General features: G+C 40.7%; 1 non-coding gene across 1 annotated transcript; it reads right to left on the reverse strand.

The window, feature by feature from the left end:
- Window positions 1-1216: 1216 nt before the first annotated feature.
- LOC112739220 (small nucleolar RNA R71) lies at window positions 1217-1324 on the reverse strand. Its single transcript, XR_003170157.1, has one exon. It is a non-coding gene; the product is annotated as a small nucleolar RNA R71 (small nucleolar RNA).
- Between the last annotated feature and the right edge of the window lie 13496 nt (window positions 1325-14820).

Raw genomic sequence — 14820 nt, forward strand, 5'->3', positions numbered from 1 at the left:
TAAGTTTTCAAAATCAAATCTTTTTCAAATCATATCTTTTCAATCATATCTTTTCAAAATAAATTTCTTTCCATTTTTTTACTATTTTCGAAAATACTTGCTAACAATTAATGATTTGATTCAAAAATTTCAAGTATGTTGCTTTCTTGTTAAGAAAGGTTTAATATCTGAATCATATCTTTTAAATTTCTTGTTAAGCCAAGTCATTAATTTTAAAATCAAATATTTTTAAATTGTTTTTCAATTATATCCTTTCAATCATATCTTTTTAAAACCATATCTTTTCAATCATATCTTCTTAATCACATCTTTTTCAAAATAATTTTCAATCATATCTTTTTGATTTCTAATTTCAAAAATCTTTTTCAAAAATCACTTAATTTCTTTCTCAACTTTAATTCTCGAAAATCATCAATCAAATTTTCAAAATTTCTTTTAATTATTTCAAAATCTTTTACTTTAATTTCGAAAATTCTTCTCCTCTTCTCACATCCTTCTATTTAAAGGACTAACACTCCTCCACTATCAACAATTCGAACTCTATCCCTCTTGATAAGTTCGAATTCTTCTCTTTCTACCTTCTCCTTCTATTCTTCTTTTCCTCTGACACTTCAAAGAATCTCTATACTGTGACATAGAGGATTCCATACTTTCTTGTTCTCTTCTCTTTCATATGAGCAGAAGCAAGGACAAAGGCATTCTTGTTGAAGCTGATCCTGAACCTGAAAGGACCTTGAAGAGAAAGCTAAGAGAAGCTAAAGTACAACTCTCTATAGAGGACCTAACAGAACTTTTCAAACAAGAAAAAGACATGGCAGCCGAAAACAACAATAATGGCAAAAATGCAAGGAAGGTGCTTGGTGACTTTACTGCAGCTACTCCTGACTTCTATGGGAGAAGTATCTCAATCCCTACCATTGGAGCAAATAACTTTGAGCTTAAGCCTCAATTAGTTTCTCTAATGCAACAGAATTGCAAGTTTCATGGACTTCCATTGGAAGATCCTCATCAGTTCTTAGCAGAATTTTTACAAATCTGTGACACTGTCAAGACCAATGGGGTTGATCCCGAGGTCTATAGACTTATGCTTTTTCCCTTTGCTGTAAGAGACAGAGCTAGAATATGGTTGGACTAACAACCTAAAGAAAGCCTGAACTCTTGGGAAAAGCTAGTCAATGCCTTCTTGGCAAAGTTCTTTCCACCTCAAAAATTGAGTAAGCTTAGAGTGGAAGTCCAAACCTTCAGACAGAAGGAAGGTGAATCCCTCTATGAAGCTTGGGAAAGATACAAGCAATTGATCAGAAGGTGTCCTTCTGACATGCTTTCAGAATGGAGCATCATAGGTATCTTCTATGATGGTCTATCTGAACTGTCCAAGATGTCATTGGACTGCTCTGCTGGAGGATCTCTTCATCTGAAGAAGACGCATGCAGAAGCTCAGGAACTCATTGAAATGGTTGCAAATAACCAATTCATGTACACTTCTGAAAGGAATCCTGTGAATAATGGGACAAATCAGAAGAAATGAGTTCTTGAGATTGATACTCTGAATGCCATATTGGCTCAGAACAAGATATTAACTCAACAAGTTAATATGATCTCTCAGAGTCTGTCTAGAATACAAGTAGCAACAGGCAGTACTAAAGAAGCTTCCTCTGAAGAAGAAGCTTATGACCCTGAGAACCCTACAATGGAAGAGGTGAATTACATCGGAGAATCCTATGGAAACACCTATAATCTTTCATGGAGAAATCATCCAAATCTCTCATGGAAGGATCAACAAAGACCTCAACAAGGTTTCAACAACAATGATGGTGGAAGAAATAGGTTTAGCAATAGCAAGCCTTTTCCATCATCTTCTCAGCAACAGACAGAGAATTCTAAGCAGAGACACTCTGACTTAGCAACCATTGTCTCTGATCTAATTAAAACCACTCAAAGTTTCATGACTGAAATAAGGTCCTCCATTAGAAATTTGGAGGCACAAGTGGGTCAGCTGAGTAAGAAAATTACTGAACTCCCTCCTAGTACTCTCCCAAGCAATACAGAAGAGAATCCAAAGAGAGAGTGCAAGGCCATAAACACGTCTCACATGGCCGAACCTGGAGAGGAGGAAGAGGCAGTGATCTCCACTGAGGAAGACCTCAATGGACGTCCACTGGCCTCCATGGAGTTCCCTGATGAGGAACCATGGGATTCTGAGGCTCACACAGAGACCATAGAGATTTCATTGAATTTTCTCCTACCATTCATGAGCTCTGATGAGTATTCTTCCTCTGAAGAGGATGAAGATGTTACTGAAGAGCAAGTTACTAAGTATCTTGGAGCAATCATGAGGCTAAATACCAAGTTATTTGGTAATGAGACTTGGGAGGATGAACCCCCATTGCTCATCAAAGAACTGGATGACTTGACTAGGCAGAGATTACCTCAAAAGAGACAAGATCCTGGAAAATTCTCAATACCTTGTACCATAGGCACCATGACCTTTGAAAAGGCTCTGTGTGACCTACGATCAAGCATAAACCTCATGCCTCTCTTTGTAATGGAGAAGCTGGGGATCATTGAGGTACAAGCTGCTAGAATCTCACTAGAGATGGCAGACAATTCAAAGAAACAGGCTTATGGACTTGTAGAGGATGTCTTGGTAAAGGTTGAAGGCCACTACATTCCTGCGAATTTCATAATCCTAGAGACTGGGAAGTGTATGGATGAATCCATCATCCTTGGCAGACCCTTCCTAGCCACAGCAAAAGCTGTGATTGATGTTGACAGAGGAGAATTGATCATTCAAGTGAATGAAGGCTCCCTTGTGTTTAAAGCTCAAGGATATCCCTCTGTAACCATGGAGAGGAAGCATGAAGAGCTTCTCTCAATACAGAGTCAAACAGAGCCCCCACAGTCAAACTCTAAGTTTGGTGTTGGGAGGCCACAACCAAACTTTAAGTTTTGGTGTTGAACCCCCACATTCAAACTCTAAGTTTGGTGTTGGGAGGTTTCAACATTGTTCTGAACATCTGTGACGCTCCATGATAGCCCACTGTCAAGCTATTGACATTAAAGAAGCGTTTGTTGGGAGGCAACCCAATCTTTAATTATCTATGTTAAATTTCTCTTTTCTTTTGTTATTTTATGTTTACTGTAGGTTGATGATCATGTGAAGTTACAAAAATAATTGAAAAAGCAAAAACAGATTGAAAAACAGAATTAAAAACAGAACACCGTGGAGGAGAAACTTATCGGCGTTTAAACGCCAGTAAGGGTAGCAGAATGGGCGTTAAACGCCCAATCTGGCACCATTTTGGGCATTTAACGCCAGAAATGGGCACCAGACTGGCGTTTAACGCCAGAAATGGGCAGCAGCCTGGCGTTTAATGCCAGGATTGGCAGAAAGGGGCGTTTTGCACGCCACTTGGTGTAGGGATGAGAAATCCTTGACACCTCAGGATCTATGGACCCCACAGGATCCTCACCTACCCCACATCTCTCACTCTTCTTCACCCATTCACCAATCACCTCAATACCTCTTCCCCAAAAACCCCTCACCTATCAAATCCCACCATTCTCTTCACCACTCACCTCCATCCTTCATAAAACCCCACCTACCCCACCATTCAAATTCAAACCACTTTCCCTCCCAAACCCACCCATAATGGCCGAACCATACCCCCCTCTCCACTTCTATATAAACCCATCTTCACTCCTTCATTTTCACTCAACATACACACTACTTCTCCCCCTTAGCCGAAACACTAAGCCCCTCCATCTCCTCTATTTCTTCTTCTTCTACTCTCTTCTTTCTTCTTTTGCTCGAGGACGAGCAAACCTTCTAAGTTTGGTGTGGTAAAAGCTAAAGCTTTTTGTTTTTCCATAACCATTAATGGCACCAAAGGCCGGAGAAACCTCTAGAAATAGGAAAGGGAAGGCAAAAGCTTCCACCTCCAAGTCATGAAAGATGGAGAGATTCCTCTCAAGGGGGCATCAAGACCACTTCTATGAAGTTATGGCCAAGAAGAAGGTGATCCCCGAGGTCCCTTTCAAGCTTAAAAAGAATGAGTATCCGGAGATCCGACATGAGATCTGAAGAAGAGGTTGGGAAGTTCTCACCAGCCCCATTCAACAAGTCAGAATCTTAATGGTTCAAGAGTTCTATGCCAATGCATGGATCACCAAGAACCATGATCAAAGTGTGAACCCGGACCCCAAGAATTGGCTTACAATGGTCCGAGGGAAATACTTAGATTTCAGTCCAGAAAATGTAAGGTTGGCATTCAACTTGCCCATGATGCAAGGAGATGCACACCCCTACACTAGAAGGGTCAACTTTGATCAAAGGTTGGACCAAGTCCTCATAGACATTTGTGAAGAGGGCGCTCAATGGAAGAGAGATTCAATAGGGAAGCCGGTTCAACTAAGAAGGCATGACCTCAAGCCCGTGGCTAGGGGATGGTTGGAGTTCATCCAACGCTCAATCATTCCCACTAGCAACCGGTCTGACGTTACTATAGACCGGGCTATCATGATCCATAGCATCATGTTTGGAGAGGAAGTAGAAGTTCATGAGGTTATATCCCAAGAACTCTACAAGGTGGCAGATAAGTCTTCTACTTTGGCAAGGTTAGCCTTCCCTCACCTCATTTGTCACCTCTGCAATTCAGTTGGAATTGACATAGAGGGAGACATTCTCATTGATGAGGACAAGCCCATCACTAAGAAAAGGATGGAGCAAACAAGAGATTCCACTCATGGACAAGAGCATGAGGAAACCCTCATCATGAAATCCCTGAGATGCCTCAAGGGATGCATTTTTCTCCACAAAACTATTGGGAGCAAATCAACACCTCCCTAGGAGAATTAAGTTCCAATATGGGACAACTAAGGGTGGAGCACCAAGAGCATTCCATCCTCCTCCGTGAAATTAGAGAAGACCAAAGAACCATGAGAGAGGAGCAACAAAGCCAAGGAAGAGACATTGAGGAGCTCAAGCACTCCATAAGATCTTCAAGAGGAAGAACAAGCCGCTAGGGGTGTGCATGGCCCGGCTCGGCCCGAAGACCCGGCCCGGTTCCGAACACTTTAGGGGCTAATTTGATGTGATTTCATCGGGTCTAGGGCTGAGTATGGGTCTCAAAAGTAGACTCGGTCATTATTTTGGGTCAGGTCTGGGCCATAGCTCGGGTCACCCGAAATCGGCCCATTGGCCGGGTCATCATACACAATTAATATTTTGTGTTATTAGTGATGGATGATGGCTATTATTATGTGAAATTTAAGTATTGTAAACCTTAATATTTTGTGTTATTAGTCATTATATATAAGACTATAAGTTAATGTTTTATGTTTAAAATGCATAAGACTTTAGACTAATGCATAATATTGTGTTATTTGTATTGATTTAAATATTTGGTGTTATTAGGCAATATTAGTATTGATTATGGTTATACTTTAATTTTAGAGAAGAGTTAGTTCTTATTATATTTTTCTAAGTGAATTTTACCATGTCAAATAATGGTTGGAGTCTTGAAAATTTGGATATTTTTACATGCTAACTTACAAGTATCAAGGTAATATAATGTTAACGGCCCGATTTTTACTCGGTATAATCGTGGCCCAAAAGTGTATAGGTTTCATCGGGTCTAGGGTCGGGTTCGGGTCTAACAAATAGGCTCGGTATATATTTCGGGCCGGATCTGGGTCACATCAAACCCGGTTTCACCCGGCCCATGCACACCCCTACAAGCCGCCAGCACTAAGGTGGACCCGTTCATTAATTTCCTTGTTCTTTATTTTCTATTTTTTTGAAAATTATGCATTATGTCTATTTATGTTTGTGTCTTTATTATATGATCACTAGTGTCTAAGTGTCTATGCCTTAAAGCTATGAAAATAAATCCATCACCTTTCTTAAATAAAGAGTGTTTTAATTGAAAAGTAAAAGAAGTGCATGAATTTCAAATTTTAAAACAGTTTAATTATTCTGATGTGGTGGCAATACTTTTGTCTTTCTGAATGAATGCTTGAACAGTGCATATTTTTGATATGTTGATTCATGAATGTTAAAATTGTTGGCTCTTGAAAGAATGATGGAAAAGGAGAAATGTTATTTGATAATCTGAAAAATCATAAAATTAATTCTTGAAGCAAGAAAAAGCAATGAGAAGCTTGCAGAAAAAAAAAAGAGTATATGCGAAAAAAAAAGAGAAAGAAAAAGAAAAAGCAAGCAGAAAAAGCCAATAGCCCTTTAAACCAAAAGGCAAGGGTGAAATAAAAAAGGGGATCCAAGGCTTTGAGCATCAGTGGATAGGAGGGTCCACAGGAATAAAATCCTGGCCTAAGCAGCTAAACCAAGCTGTCCCTAACCATGTGCTTGTGGCGTGAAGGTGTCAAGTGAAAACTTGAGACTGAGCGGTTAAAGTCGTGATCCAAAGCAAAAAAAGGAGTGTGCTTAAGAGCTCTGGACACCTCTAATTGGGGACTCTAGCAAAGATGAGTCACAATCTGAAAAGGTTCACCCAGTTATGTGTCTGTGGCATTTATGTATCCGGTGGTAATACTGGAAAACAAAATGCTTAGGGTCACGGCCAAGACTCATAAAGTAGCTATGTTCAAGAATTAACATACTTAACTAGGAGAATCAATAACACTATCTGGATTCTGAGTTCCTATAGAAGCCAATCATTCTGAACTTCAAGGGATAAAATGAGATGCCAAAACTGTTTAGAAGCAAAAAGCTAAGAGCCCCGCTCATCTAATTAATACTGATCTTCATAGATGTTTTTGGAATTTATTGTATATTCTCTTCTTTTTATCCCATTTGATTTTTTTTAGTTGCTTGGGGACAAGCAACAATTTAAGTTCGGTGTTGTGATGAGCGGATAATTTATACGCTTTTTGGCATTATTTTTAGTATGTTTTTAGTAATTTTAGTTAGTTTTTATTATGTTTTTATTAGTTTTTAAATAAAAATCACTCTTCTGGACTTTACTATGAGTTTGTGTGTTTTTCTGTGATTTCAAGTATTTTCTGGCTGAAATTGAGGGACCTGAGCAAAAATCTGATTCAGAGGCTGAAAAAGGACTGCATATGCTGTTGGATTTTGACCTCCCTGCACTCGAAGTGGATTTTCTAGAGCTATAGAAACCCAATTGGTGCACTCTAAATTGCGTTGGAAAGTAGACATCCTGCGCTTTCCAGCAATATATAATGGTCCATACTTTGCCTGAGATTTGATGGCCCAAACAGGCGTTCCAAGTCAGCTAAAGAATTTTGGCGTTTAACGCCAGAACTGGCGCAAAAGCTGGAGTTAAACGCCCAAACTGGCACAAAAGCTGGCGTTTAACTCCAAGAAAAGTCTCTACACATGGAAGCTTCAATGCTCAGCCCAAGCACACACCAAGTGGGCCCGGAAGAAGATTTCTGCATTAATTACCTATTTCTGTAACCCTAGGCTACTAGTTTTCTATAAATAGGACCTTTTGCAATTGTATTTTCATCTTGGTCATTCTGGTTCCCCCTCTGGGGCCGAAGCCAATGAACCTTCATTACTTTTGTATTTTCAACGGTGGAGTTTCTACACACCATAGATTAAGGTGTGGAGCTCTGTTGTTCTTCATGAATTACTACAAGTACTATTGTTTTTCTATTCAACTCAAGTCTATTTCTTCTCCAAGATATTCATTCGCACCCAAGAATATGATGAATGTGATGATTATGTGACACTCATCACCATTCTCACCTATGAACGCGTGCCTGACAACCACTTCCGTTCTACATGCAAACAAGCTTGAATGCGTATCTCTTGGGTTTCTAATATGTGATTGAAACCTTTGTGGTATAGGCTAGAATTATTGGCGGCCATTCCTGAGATCCGGAATGTCTAAACCCTGTATGTGGTATTATGAGTAGGATCTGGGAAGGGATGACTGTGACGAGCTTCAAACTCGCGAGTGTTGGGCGTGTGACAGACGCAAAAGGATCAATGGATCCTATTTCAACATGATCGAGAACCGATAGATGATTAGCCGTGCGGTGACTGCGTGCGTAGAACATTTTCACTGAGAGGACGGGAAGTAGCCATTGACAATGATGATGCCTAACATAAAGCTTTCCATGGAAAGGAGTATGAATGATTGGAAGAAGGCAATAGGAAAGCAGAGGTTCAAGAGGAACAAAGCATCTTTATACGCTTATCTGAAATTCCTACCAATGAATTACATAAGTATCTCTATCTCTATCTTTATTATATATTTTATTTATATTTTAATTATCCATTCTCTATAACTATTTGAATCCGCCTGACTGAGATTTACAAGATGACCATAGCTTGCTTCAAGCCGACAATCTTCGTGGGATCGACCCTTACTCACGTAAGGTATTACTTGGACGACCCAGTGCACTTGCTGGTTAGTTGTGCAGAATTGTGACAAAGTGTGATTCACGTTTGAGAGCACCAAGTCTTTGGCGCCATTGTTGATGATCACAATTTCGTGCACCAGGCATCCATGTCAATGGAGTAGATTTTCCACTTGACATAGGGGTTGATTAAGAGGAGATACTTGAGTTGGAATGCTCAAGTGCTTAGTTAAATTGGACATTGTTGGCTAATTCTGTATCTACTAATGTTAGACCTTCCCAAGGAAAAGGACTAGGATTTGTGGATAAGAGTCAGTTCAATCACTTAACTTTCCTTTACTCAGTAAAGGTTAACTAAGTGAAAAACAACAACCTCTTTTTACTACACTTGAGAAGATTCCAACAAGCATAGAACTTCCAATTAATCACATCCCCGGTCAAGGCTTTTTAATTAATTATATAAATTCTCTTTTTAATTTCCACCGCTTTAAATTACAATTATTTATTTTTCTGTTCTCAAACTCAAAATCTTCTCAGAAAAACCCATAACCAATAATAAATACACCTCCCTGCAATTCCTTGAGAGACGACCCGAGGTTTAAATACTTTGGTTATAAATTTTATTGGGTTTTGTTACTTGTGACAACCAAAGTTTTTGTACGAAAGGATTCTTTGCTGGTTTAGAAACTATAATTACAACGTGATTAATTTTATAAAATTTCTTTACTGGCAGAAATCCCGTTCGTCAAAATGGCGCCGTTGCCGGGGTATTGCAAACGTGTGCCTTATTATTGGTTATTGTAAATATTTGCTTTTACCTGTTTATTTGTTTTTATTTTTGCTTTTAATTTTTATTAGCTATTATGAGTTCTCACCGCCATCGCTTTGAGTTTGGTTCCAATGTTGTTGCAGGGAATGGAAATTATAATAGGAACATGCATCAAGGTCAAAACAATCAGAGATGGACGGAGCGACGAGGATCTGATCAACCCTTTCGGCAACAACACCTTCCAAGATGCCATGGACAACGACCATTCTACAATGCATGCCAAGACAATAGTTACGACGGACCACTTCGTGACAACCAACCTCCACCAAATTACTATGGTCAAGAGCCATTCCGAGGTGCGTACTAAGATGATAGATATGGTGGACCATCTTGTAGTTACCAACAAGCCCCATCATATGCCTATGAACCACCTCATCAGCATAGCTTTGAACCACCATACTCACAAGCCCCCTACCACCATTCACCTCCATATGACCCTAACCCATATCTACCCCAATTCCAATCCCATTACCCCCAAGAACCACCACTTCCCTATGTACTATGTCCATATCCATCGACCCAAGAATCACGGGAGCGTCTCAAGGAAACAGTGGAAAAATTTCATGCAACCCTTCACCAACTGGAGCAAGCGATCAATCGATTACCTTCCCGATGTTCGGACACTCAAGGAACCCCCATGGCTTCCTGTGGGCAATCTAATGAAGAACGTAGCATGAAGGAGATACTAGAAACTCTAATGGACAGTAAGGAGCATGACTTTGTACTGGAACAAGTGGAGGAAGCTAAAATTATCGAAGAAGAAGAATTGGTTGTAGACTTAGGAGATGCTGAACCTCCATGGGAATCCAGAATTGTGGAGAATTCCATCAAGGAATTTGCAATTGATGCTAAGGAGGATGGTACACAGCCCCCAAATCAGATATCTTATGAAGAACCGGACGGAACAACTCAAGAAGCGACTTTCCTTGATAATGATAATCACAAGTCAAGTTCTCCTAGTAATGAACTTGCATCCGCAAGTGAATTCTTTGAGACTGAAGAATCTTTCCCAAGTGAATACGAAGATGATGCAGAGGTAGACTTCTCTCAACCTCCAAGTTATGACGTGAGTGATGAGGAGGATATCGAAGACTTTGATCAAGACGTGGTTGCAGTTAAAGAAGTTTGCAAGAAAGTGGAAGAATTCACAGAAGAATACAAGGGAGTAGAGCTTGCGAAACCCATGGAAACACCTTTTCCGAGGCCATTACCATCTAATACAAACTTCAAGTGGGTAAAATCCTTAGCCTTTATCTTTACTTTTCCACTTAAATATGGTTTGCTTGAAACAGATGGCCAGCTTAGAGCTCTTTGCGGCTTTAAGAGTAAAAGAGAAATGGTTCGCACTCAGAGCTGGTATGCAAGATTCCATGAAGTTCCACACTTCAATTTAAGGTGCAGGGATTGGTACAGAATTCAATTAAATGGGTCTCGAAAGATGTTTGGTCATCTTAGTGAGAATACAAATTCTATACCGCCCGGCTGGACAAATGCAAATCGAAACAAAGGCGGATATAAAAGCAAGGTTTGGGATCCTGGAATCTATTCTGACATTCAACACACCAAGAACCTGAACACCTATTTTTATCTACTCAAAGGCTTTACATGCCTAGTTTGGGACCCCGGAGGCTGTTGGCATTCCAAACAGTGGTAGAGATTTTTGGATGAATTCAAACACAAGCCACCATAACAAGAAGCTCACCAGAATGTCCAACTTAAGGACTTTAACCAAAAGAGCTAGGTGGGAGACAACCCACCATGGTATGATCGTTCCTTTTTCACTTTTAATTTTATTTCGTTTTGTTTGTTTTTAAGTTTTATTTTATTCTATTTTAATTGAACCTGAAATTATTCATAACATGCATATCGGCATTGCATTTCGCATCCTGCATAAAAAAAAAAGCACCACACGCGTGCGCATGGGCCACGCGTGGGCGTCGATTGCAAATCGGCATAAAAAAATCCAACGCTCAGAAAGTTGGGTTGGAATCGTGCGGCTGGTATGCGTTAGGCACAATTTGGGCCATGCGATCACGTCCGTGACGCGAACGCGTCACCTTTATTATATCTCAACCATGCGATCGCGTCAGTGACGCAGACGCATCACCTTCACTTCACGCACACCACGCGAAAGAGTGGGCGACGCATACGCGTCGCGTTAATATTATTGCCCCCTAATTAGAAACAGAGAGTTGCGCCAAAACGACGCTGGAATTGTGCGTTTAGCACAATTCTGAGCGACGCGTATGCGTGCCCCACGCGTACGCGTCACTTTTATTATTTCTCAATGACGCGATCGTGTCAATAACGCATTTGCGTCAGAGCCCTTTTCGCCTCAATCATGCGATCGCGTGACCCACGCATTCGCGTGGATTCGAATCCACTAAACACCACCTACGCGAAACCCTAACCCATTTCGCGTCACTTCCCCCCAATCCCCCTCTGCACTCTGTCTTCTCCACTCCCCAATCACCATACCACCACCATCGCCGACCAGGAACGCCGCCCCCGCCGTGCCGTGCCCCTACCACCGCGTCTCCCTCACAGCACCTCCCTCCTCCGTCCCATTCTTCTTCCTTCCCCTCTCCCCTCCTCCCTCCACGACCACCACCGAGCCGCCCAAAACCCCAGCGCCGTCACCTCCCAGGACCTCTAGCCGACCACCACCCCCCAAAACCCCCTCCTTCCTCGCCCCCCTTCTTCCCTTCCCACCCATACCCCTTTCCACCCCAACCATTCAGAACCGCCGCCCTGCCTCCACGGACTGCCGCCGCTTCTCCTCCCAGCCGCCGCATCACCACAGCTACTACCACACCACCACCATCTCCCTGAGCCCAATTCTTGTTCCTCTGCACACCAGGTTCCGCCAAACAGTGATTCCTCTTTCCGTTAGTTAGTTACATTTTTTTTTCAAATTATGTTCGAATTAGGATAGTTAGAGATGCATGATCGTAGTGGATTTTAGGTGGTTAGGTAGCTAGGATGTGGTTAGTGGATTTAGGCTTGATAACTGTGCCGTTCTTGTTAATTGTTTAATCTGTTTCGCAATTTGAATTTGCTGTGATGTTAATGATGTTCATATGCTGCTCTTTACTATTCTTTGATGCAGATTGAGTTTGTTTAATTTGAATTCATGTGAATTACTATTTGTTACTCTTTTCTGCACTACCTTATTATCATATGAACTATTTTTGCGGTTATTTATTACCCGGGAATGTCCAATTTTTAGACAAAATGCTGCCCAATTTTTTTCAGCAAATTGTTTCAACTAAACCACCATTCATGAATTAGTTTTGAAAATTTTAAGTTTGCACTAATTGTTTTCAACCAAAGCAATTCATGAATGCACGAGCTAGCTTTCTTATTCTTTCTGATTCCCTTATTTGATTAAATCAAATTATTGATGATTTCACTTTAATTTTGCAATTCTTTTCCATGATTGATCATCAATTATATGCAATATTGACTTGAACGTGAGTTACTTGCTATTCAAATTTGTGCAATTTTAGTTAATTGGGAACCAAAACACCATGCCACTTACTTTAACTTCATTTTTAACTCTTAACTACTTTAACTTTCTAACTTTCCTATTCGCTTTCAACTAACCACTTTCAAACCACTTCAAGGCATGATTACTATTTTTCCTGATTAACAACAATTCTGCACATCATATATTTTAGATTGTGATTTCTATTCTTCAACTTTTAACTTGCCTACAATCCAAAATTTTACATCAATTTAACTCAATTCATGCTTATATTGCCACTTTATTCCTCTTTTGCCCCTCTATGCTTCTATTGATATATTCCTATTTGCTTACCTGTTTTCCTGCTTTAATTCTTAAACTGTATCCTAGAATTTCTGCTTTTCAGGATGTCTGACCCTAAAAGTAAAGGAAAGGGTAAAGCAACCACTGGCAAAAGGAAAAGAGGAGAATCCTCTACCTCTATTTTGGATATTCTCCACGATGATTCCTGGCGAGAGAAGAACTTTACCCCGCAGGAAAAGGCCGATCAGCTACTACTTGCCACAGACCCTATCAAGTTTTCCAACAGATACTGTGAGCTAAAGTATCCAGTTTTTGCCACTTCCAGGAACCTATACCTGGAAAGGACCCTCAAAATTCCAGAAGAACTCAAACAATACACTTCAGAACAAATTAAACAGAGAGGCTGGTTCTTCTTGGAAAGAAACTTGATTGAAGTCAACTCATCCTGGGTCAGAGAATTCTACTGTAACTACTTCAAAATGTCCCTGGATGCAGTACAGCTTAGAGGAAAGCGAATTCTGATTACTGAGGAAGCCATTGAAGAAATCCTCCAACTTTAGCCTAAGTCAGATCAGCCAGACAGTTACCAAAAGGCTGAGGAGGATATGAGATTCATGAGATTTGACTGGGACGCAGTCCTGACACACCATCGGAGCCATCTGATGCGGAGGCGGACAATCACGAGGAGGAGGCACGTGCAGAGGCTGAGCAGGGAGGACCTGAGCAGGTGGTACACGAAATCGTGATTGCAGACTTTTCACACAACTCCGTGCAGCTGACCAGCAAGTGCATTGGGTTGTCCAAGTAATACCTTACGTGAGTAAGGGTCGATCCCACGGAGATTGTCGATTTGGAGCAAGCTATGGTCATCCTTGTAAATCTCAGTCAGGCGGATTCAAATGGTTATGGGATTTTGATAATTAAAATATAATTAAAACAGAAAATAAGATAGAAATACTTATATAATTCATTGGTGGGATTTCAGATAAGCGTATGAAGACGCATTGTTCCTTCTGAACCTCTTCTTTCCTATTGCCTTCATCCAATCATTCACACTCCTTTCTATTGCAAGCTGTATGTTGGGGATCACCGTTGTCAATAGCTACCGTCCGTCCTCTCAGTAAAAATGGTCCAAATGCGCTGTCACCGCACGGCTAATCATCTGTCAGTTCTCACTCATGTTGCAATAGGATCCATTGATCCTTTTGCGTCTGTCACTACGCCCAACACTTGCGAGTTTGAAGCTCGTCATAGTCATCCCTTCCCAGATCCTACTCGGAATACCACAGACAAGGTTTAGACTTTCGGGATCTCAGGAATGGCCGCCAATAATTCTAGCTTATACCACGAAGACTCTGATCGTGAACTAGGAGGCTAAGAGATATGCATTCAAGCTCGTTTTCATGTAGAACGGAAGTGGTTGTCAGGCACGTGTTCATAAGTGAGAATGGTGATGAGTGTCACATAATCATCACATTCATCATGTTGAAGTGCGAATGGATATCTTAGAATAAGAATAAGCATGAATTGAATAGAAAAATAGTAGTACTTTGCATTGGTTCATGAGGAACAGCAGAGCTCCACACCTTAATCTATGAGGTGTAGAAACTTCACCATTGAAAATACATAAGAACAAGGTCCAGGCATGGCCGAATGGCCAGCCCCCCCTAAACGTGATCAAGAGATCAAAAGTGATACAAAGAGAGTCTTAAAAATGATCTGAAGATGAAAATACAATAGCAAAAGGTCCTATTTATAGAAAACTTGTAACCTAGGGTTTACAGAAATGAGTAAATGTTGCAGAAATCTACTTCCGGGGCCACTTGGTGTGTGCTTGGGCCGAGCATTGAAGCTTTCACATGTAGAGACT

The sequence above is a fragment of the Arachis hypogaea genome, chromosome 13 (genome assembly GCF_003086295.3).
Source record: "Arachis hypogaea cultivar Tifrunner chromosome 13, arahy.Tifrunner.gnm2.J5K5, whole genome shotgun sequence".
In the NCBI taxonomy this organism is placed as follows: domain Eukaryota; kingdom Viridiplantae; phylum Streptophyta; class Magnoliopsida; order Fabales; family Fabaceae; genus Arachis; species Arachis hypogaea.